The 8097-nt window shown below is 37.2% G+C and overlaps 1 non-coding gene across 1 annotated transcript; it reads left to right on the forward strand.

The window, feature by feature from the left end:
• Nucleotides 1-7534: 7534 nt before the first annotated feature.
• On the forward strand, nucleotides 7535-7641 carry LOC128039444 (small nucleolar RNA R71). The gene has a single exon (XR_008193947.1). It is a non-coding gene; the product is annotated as a small nucleolar RNA R71 (small nucleolar RNA).
• Nucleotides 7642-8097: the final 456 nt, after the last annotated feature.

An 8097-nucleotide genomic window follows, 5' to 3' on the forward strand; every position in this document is an offset into this window, starting at 1 on the left:
CATACAAAATTAGGCCATATAGTCTCAAAGTTGGGTTTCAAAGGATAAAATTTCATCAAGGTTGGCTTGAAAGGCTCAAACAGTACAAACAATAGTTGCCTAAATCATTTTCAACATTCCATGCTTCCTAGGATTTCGCCTCAAGAAACTACTAAGTCAATTCTAGAGACTTAAACATCATGCATGCCTACCTTTCTTAAGGAACTAAAAATTTTATGGTACGATTTGCATGCTTTATTAAAAATAAATTTATATCATTATTCAGCTAACATAACAATTTATTGAAATAATAGAACTTTATTTATAATGGAGTTTAGCATACTTAACAAAATTTCAAATTATTGAACAAAATATATCCTAATCATAATTAAAAGAACTATTTATTCTGAGTGGAAATAATTTCAATTTTGCGGTCCCCCTACTTAAAATGAACAATGTCCTCATAGTTTAAAGTGAATAGATACTATACACCAGGTAAGATTCTAGAAGAGAAAAGGTGAGTCAATTTGATTGCTTAAGTACCAAGCTCATTCTAAATCCAATCCTAGACATGTATATATCTATTTCCAAACTTTATACTTCACGACTTGTTCAATTTTATTAATGATTTCCATATCTTTTTTATTATGCAAACATTCCTAATTAACTTTATCCTAAAATAACCTAAGAACATAAATAAAATAAAGTCGAGATCCCCCTTTTATTTCTTTGTAGATCCTTCCGAATTTGACTCATCTTTTGCTCCATCATTATTGTCTTTGCATGAATCGCTTCGCTCCTTTTTCGATAATGGGCTCCATGGTTCAAATATGTAATCTGGAAACTCAGCCACAAAAATAAGTGGGTCATTGTAAATTTTCATATGAGGACTTCTCATCGAGTCATCCCTTATTTTTGAGTATTTCCAGTAAGGTTATTGCTGCCACTGCATAAGTTGCATTATGTCCATTAACTTTGACAGCTCATCTCGAAGATCTGGGCAAGGCGATTGAGCTCTGAACATTGAAGTCTCAATATCAGGTTTAGCTTCTGGTTCCATTGGTTCCACCTTATTAGGGACTTCAGTCGATTACACTGGCTCGATCTCTGTGGGATCTTCTTCTTCTTCTTTTTCGGGATCATTACTTTCTTCAACTTGTTGCTATAGAACAAAGTCTCCAACTATTCGATAGAGGTCCCAATTTGTGATTGTGCCCTGGCTATAGCCTGTCTTCTTTACGTTTGCATGAACTTTAACTTTCAAGCATAGAATTCTTATCGTAATGGGAAAGTAAGCTGGGCCAAAATGTGAACGTCTAACGGCACCATTCCGCATTTCGCTCAAGATGGTTTTTCCCACATCAATGGTCTTTCCAGTTTGAGTCGAGTATAATAAGACCATTCACTCTAATGAGATTATAGTCCCATGTGAGCTAGGCATAAGGCTGAATCGGACGAAGTAGAACCATACCTTTGCGAGTGGTGTCAAATATTCTCTTCGACAAGTGTGGATTCCTTGCTTTGACACAATCCACTTAGAACTTGGAACTGTAAGTTCCTCGAAAATTTCTTGCAAATTTTCAGGCTCTATATTGATCATCAAGGAGGAATATCTGTCGTTTTCGAAATCAGGAAATTCAAAGAATTCATTAATAGCGTTTGAAGTTATTGGTACCTTGATTTCACGAACTGGAACTTCCGTCAACTCGCTTGAGGTTAAATTCGCATAGAATTCGCATACTAACTCCTCATCCACACTAGGTCTCTTGTCACAAAACAAATCCCAATTGAGACTTTCAGCAACCTGACGAATACGTGCCATAAAACCAATATAGTTTCTTTCTTTCTATGTGAAACCTTTCTCTAGATGCATCTGTTGATTCTTGAAGATACTCTCGTATCTTGCTTTGGCTTCTTCACAGTGGAACTTGTTTTGTGATTCGTCAATTTGGGTAGATGCACTAGTTCTCTTGCGAGGCATGATTAACCGCTCAGGCAGCGGGCAACAGGGAATGGATGTGAGCAGCATGCAGATCGTTGAGTAGGCTTGGTGTGGGCAAGCGCGGGGTGCTGCTGACTGATCAGCTGGGCAATGCTGTGGCTAGGGACTTTTTAAGAGGTTTCAGTACTTAAGGGTTTTGGTGTTTTTGGAGGGAATGGTGTATGAATGAAAAAAATAAGAATAGATGGGTGGAATTTATAGTGAAAGGAGTAGAAGCTGGAGTACAATTCTTAAAAATTCTAAGTTCTAATTCTACTCAAAGTAAATAACAATTAATAATTAATATAATGCATATTAAATTATTATTTGCTATTAATTTATTAAGATAAAACTTATCGAATAAAATATGATTAAATTAAAACTAATCCTAACACTAAATAAAGCTAATAATAATTAATATATATTATAATGGATATAATTATATATTAATAATTATAATCTTTTTATTAAACTAAAACATTTATTCTAGATGCTTTTTGAAAATATTTACAAAAGAGCAACCAAATTTTCAAAAATAATTCAATAAGTTCCTAGACCTAATGAAAATTCAAAATTGAGTTGCAACATAAAACTTGGATCAAAATTGACCCTTTTATTTGAAAAACTAAAATTTATTTTGTCATTTAGGGAAAATTTTCTTGGGAAATTATGTTAAAATTAATTCCCAGGAAAGATTGGAGAGGTCAAAGTCCTAGACAGAATTTATTTAAACATACTAATCCCGAAAATATACGCTAAATCATTTATTCAAATAGAAGAATAAGAAAAATTAAATATTTGATAAAATGAATGAGATTTGATTCTGTTCAATTTTATCTCCCCAGTAATGTTTCAAATGTTGAGCATTAACTCGAAAATTACCTCCCTTACCTTGAAGTTCAACAACTCTGTATGGATAGACTCAATGAATCATAAATGGATCAGACCAACATGATTTTAACTTACCTGGAAAAAACCTTAATCTAGAATTGAATAATAAGACTTGCTGACCTGCTTTAAATTCTCAAACTCGAATGTGCTTGTCATGTCATTTCTTGAGTCTCCCCGTAAGTAATTTGGCATTCTCGTATGAAGACATTCGGAATTCTTCTAACTTGTTAAGTTGAAGCATCCTTTTCTCTTTCGCACTTTTAAGATCCAAGTTGAGTCATTGGACACCCCAGTAAGCTTTGTGTTCTAACTCCAAGGGTAGATGGCAGGCTTTCCCAAAGACTAACCTATAGGGTGCCATCCCTAAAGGTGTCTTGTATGTTGTCCTGTAAGCCCATAAAGTATCATCCAGTCTTTTGGACCAATCTCGTCGTTTCGAGCAAACTACCTTCTCAAGTATGCCTTTGATCTCCTTGTTTGCCAGTTCAGCTTGCCCATTCGTCTGTGGATGGTAAGCTGTAGTAACCTTGTGTCTCACTTCATGTTTATCTAATAACTATTTCAACCACTTGTTCACAAAATGGGACCCTTCATCACTAATGATGGCTCTTAGGGTTCCAAACCTTGTGAACACATGTTTCTGCAAAAACTTCATTACAACCTTAGCATCATTTGTCGGATATGCCTCTGCCTCAACCCACTTAGACACATAGTCTACTGCTACTAATATGTACTTGTGACCAAATGACGGAGGGAAAGGACCGAGAAAGTCAATACCCCAAACATCAAATAATTCTACCTCAATGATGTTTGTTCGAGGCTTCTAATTTCTGTTGGTGACATTTCTGACCCTTTGACATCAATCACAACTCTTTACGTAAGCATATACATGTTTGAATAGTGTTAGCCAAAAGAATCCATCTTGCAATACCTTGGCTGTAGTATGTGTACCTCCGAAGTGTCCCCCACTCGGAGCTGAGTGATAATGGTATAAAATTTTATGTACTTCATCTTCTGCAACGCATTCCTGATCATTTGATCTGCACACTTTTTAAACAAATACGATTCTTCCCAAAAATAGTACTTCACATCGTGAAGAAACTTTTTCTTTTGATGATACATCATATCAATCGGCATCAAACCACAAGCTAAAAAGTTAGCAATATCAGCAAACTAAGGGGTATTATGGACATGGTTTACCGTCAATATGTGCTCATCTGAAAACGTCTCTTGAATTGGTATAAAAGAAGAGTTCCCTTCTTACGGCTCCGATCTGGACAAGTGGTCTGCTACTTGGTTTTCCACTCCCTTTTGATCTTCAATTTCTAGATCGAACTTTTGAAGTAGAAGTACCCATTGAATCAGTCTCGGCTTAGCGTCTTCCTTGGAAAGTAAATACTTAATTGCCAAGTGGTCCATATAAACAGACACTTTAGTACCTACAAGATAAGATCGAAACTTGTCAAAAGCAAACACAATAGCAAGTAACTCTTTTTCTGTTACTGTGTAATTCAGTGGAGCTCTTGTCAGAGTCTGACTCGCATAGTAGATAGGATGAAAAACTTTATTCCTTCGTTGACCCATGACAGCTCCGATCGCAAAGTCACTTGCGTCACAAATCAATTCAAATGGCAAATCCCAATCTGGTGTGACTATTATGGGTGCCGAGACTAACCGACTCTTCAAATCGTTGAAAGCTCTTAAGCACTCCTCATCAAATTTAAATGTCGTGTCCTTCTCCAATAATTTACATAAGGGTTAAGCAACTTTGGAGAAGTCCTTGATGAATCTTCGATAGAAACCGGCGTGGCCCAAAAAGCTCCTAACACCCTTTACAGATATTGGAGGTGGGAGTTTCTTAATAACATCTACCTTTTCTTTATCTACCTCGACTTCATGTCTTGTTATTCGATGCCCTAGAATAATACCTTCTCGTACCATGAAATGATGCTTTTCCCAGTTAAGTACAAGGTGTGTTTCTTCGTATCGCCTTAGTACCTTGGCTAGATTGACTAGGCAATCATCATATGTATCTCCGAATACTGAAAAATCATCCATTAAAACTTCCAAATATTTCTTAACCATGTCAGTAAAAATAGTCATCATAATATTTAAAATGTAGCAGGTGCATTACATAAACCAAACGGCATGCGCCTAAATGCTAATGTACCGTACGGGTAGGTGAATGTTTTTTTATGTTGATCTTTCAGTGCTACTGTAATCTGATTATACCCTGAGTATCCATCGAGAAAATAGTGATCTAACCACTTGAGTCTATCCAGCATTTGGTCCAAAAATGGCAGAGGAAAGTGATCTTTCCTAGTTGCCTTGTTTAGCTTCCGGTAATCAATGCAAATTCTCCATCTCGTAACCGTTCTAGTTGATATCAACTCGTTATTCTCATTTTCAATGACCGTGATACCTCCTTTGTTTGGCATGCACTGGACCAGACTTACCCATGAATTATCTGAGATGGGGTAAATTATACTCGTATCTAACCACTTGGTGATTTATTTCTTGACTACATCCTTCATGATAGGGTTCAATCTTCGTTGTCCAGCAATTGTCCCTTTTTCGCCATCTTCTAAGATAATCTTGTGCATGCTTATAGATGGACTAATTCTGTGAATATCGGCTATGGTCCATCCGATAGCCTTCTTGAATTGTTCCAACACTAGGATGAGTTTCTCTTATTGCTTAGTAGTTAATTCTACTGAAACAATCACAAGCAGAGTAGAAGAGTTACCTAAATAAACAAATTTCAAATGTAAGGGAAGTACCTTCAGTTTTAATTTAGGTGGCTCCTCGATTGACGCTTTTGGTTGGGTATAATCCCATTTCTCTAACTCCACAGATTCAAAATGGGATTGCGAATTAAATTTCCTTTGATTTGCTTCTAACAAAGCTAAGTATTCATCCTCCTCTTCATCATTTGAAGGATCTAATGTCAAAATTTGTTCCAATGGGTCCTCAACATAATTGAGTTCCTTTTCCACGATTCAATCCTCTAAATTTGACACTACAGAACATTGTGTGTAGGAAATCGCATGGACTTAAAAACATTAAATGTTACTGATCATCCTGAACACGCATAGTAAGCTCGCCCTTCTGCACATCAATAAGGGTCCTTCCGGTTGCTAAGAATGGTCTACCTAGGATGATTGGCACCTCTTTGTCTGCTTCGAAGTCTAGAATCACAATGTCAGAAGGAAAGATAAATTTGTCTACACGTACCAATACATCCTTTATTTTTCCTTATGGATGTGCTAAGGATCGATCTACTAATTGAAGTGTAACCGTAGTAGGTCTAACTTCACTTATCCCCAACTTCCTAAATATTGACATGGGCATCAAGTTGATACTCGCACCCAAGTCACGTAGTGCCTTACAATAATATGTTGCTCCAATATTGCAAGGTATGGTAAAACATCTAGGATCCTTCAATTTTAGGGGTAGTTTGTCTTGAAGATATGCACTGCATTCCTTCATTAGGGCTATCGTCTCAAATTCTCCAAGCCTTTATTTTTTAGACAGGATATTCGTCATGAATTTGACGTAGTTCAGCATTCGTTCATGTGCTTCAACCAATGGGATGTTGATATGAAGTTGCTTGACTACGTCTAGGAACTTCTTGAATTGAATTTCGTGCTTCTGCTTCTGAAGTCTTTAAGGGTAGGGTGGTGGAAGTTTCTTTACTAGAACTGGTTGATTCATTTTTTGTGGCAATTCTGCATCTAATGGAGTTATCAATTGATCAGAATTAGCTGGTTCAGAAGTTACCTTGTCAGATTTTGCAGATTCAATTTTCAGTGAAACTGGAATTTCAACACTTGGTTGAACTTCCTCTGAGTCTTGAACGTTAGCTGACTCCTTCTCGACCTCGACGAAATTGTGCTCTAAAGTCTTTCCACTCCTCAATGTTAACACTTTACCATGCTCCTTCCCTGGATTCCTCAGATTCTCCGTATCACTAGGTAAAGCACCTTGTGGTCGGTTTCTGAGTTCAGTTGCAAGCTGGCCCACTTGATTCTCCAAATTCCTTAGAGAGACATCATTTTACTCCAGGTATGCCTTCAATAGATTCTCTAGGCTATTGGACGGTTCAGCTTGGGTTTGGTTTCTGAGGTTGTTGGGAAAAACTAGGTGGCTGGGTCGATCTAGGTTGGACATAATTGTTACTAGTTCCTGCCCCTTGGTTACTCCAGGAAACATTTGGGTGGTTTTTCCATGATAGGTTATAGAAATTGGATTGTAGCCCTTGCCTTCTTTGACTTTGGTTCTGGTTACCCATGTAATACACAGATTCTGGGTTCGATGGAAATTCTTTGAGCAAATGTCCTTCCCCACAATAAACACAGGCTACATTTTCAAATTGATTCAGTGGATATGCTACAAAACTATTACACCCATTAGTAGTAAGATTTTTTAACATTGAGGATATTGATGATACTTGAGATGCGAGTGAAGTAAGAGCGTCTACTTCATGTATTCCAGTGACTCGTCTTCCTGACGCTGCTCGATTAGTTGGCCATTAATAATTGTTGCTGGGCAATCCTCTTAATGATTTCATAAGCCTCATTATAAAACTTAGAAAGGAGAGCACCATTAGCAGAAGCGTCCACTACCATCCTCGTGTGACCATTGAGACCATTATAAAATGTCTGAAGTTGTATGCAATGTAGGATTCTGTGATGAGGGCACTTCCATAATAATTTTTTGTACCTTTCCCATGCCTCATACAATGACTCACCATCCATTTTTTGGAAAGCAGTGATCTCGTTCCTCAACTTAGCATTCTTGCTAGGCGGGAAATACTTCATAAGGGATTTTTCTACTAACTCTTGCCATGTTGAAATTGAGTTTGGTGGTAATGAGTTTAACCAAGCTCGAGCTTTATCTCTTAGTGAATATGGGAACAGCTTCAATCATAATGCATCTTCAGGTACTCTGACTAACTTGAAAGAATCGCTCACCTCCATAAACAGTCTTAAGTGTAGGTAAGGATCTTCAGGCATTCCACTGAATTGGCCCACTGTCTAAAGCATCTGGAACATGACTGGCTTCAACTCAAAATATTGTGCCTCAATATTGGGTCTCCGAATACTCGGATTAAGATCATGAAATACTGGCAAGGCATACTGTCTTAAAGCTCTATCCCTGTCATCAGCAATAAGGATAGGATTTTGAGCAAGGTTTGCTCTGTTTCCTTGATTTGGATTTTCGAAGTTCATCTCTATAGTCCTTCT

The sequence above is a fragment of the Gossypium raimondii genome, chromosome 2, assembly GCF_025698545.1.
Source record: "Gossypium raimondii isolate GPD5lz chromosome 2, ASM2569854v1, whole genome shotgun sequence".
Lineage (NCBI taxonomy): Eukaryota > Viridiplantae > Streptophyta > Magnoliopsida > Malvales > Malvaceae > Gossypium > Gossypium raimondii.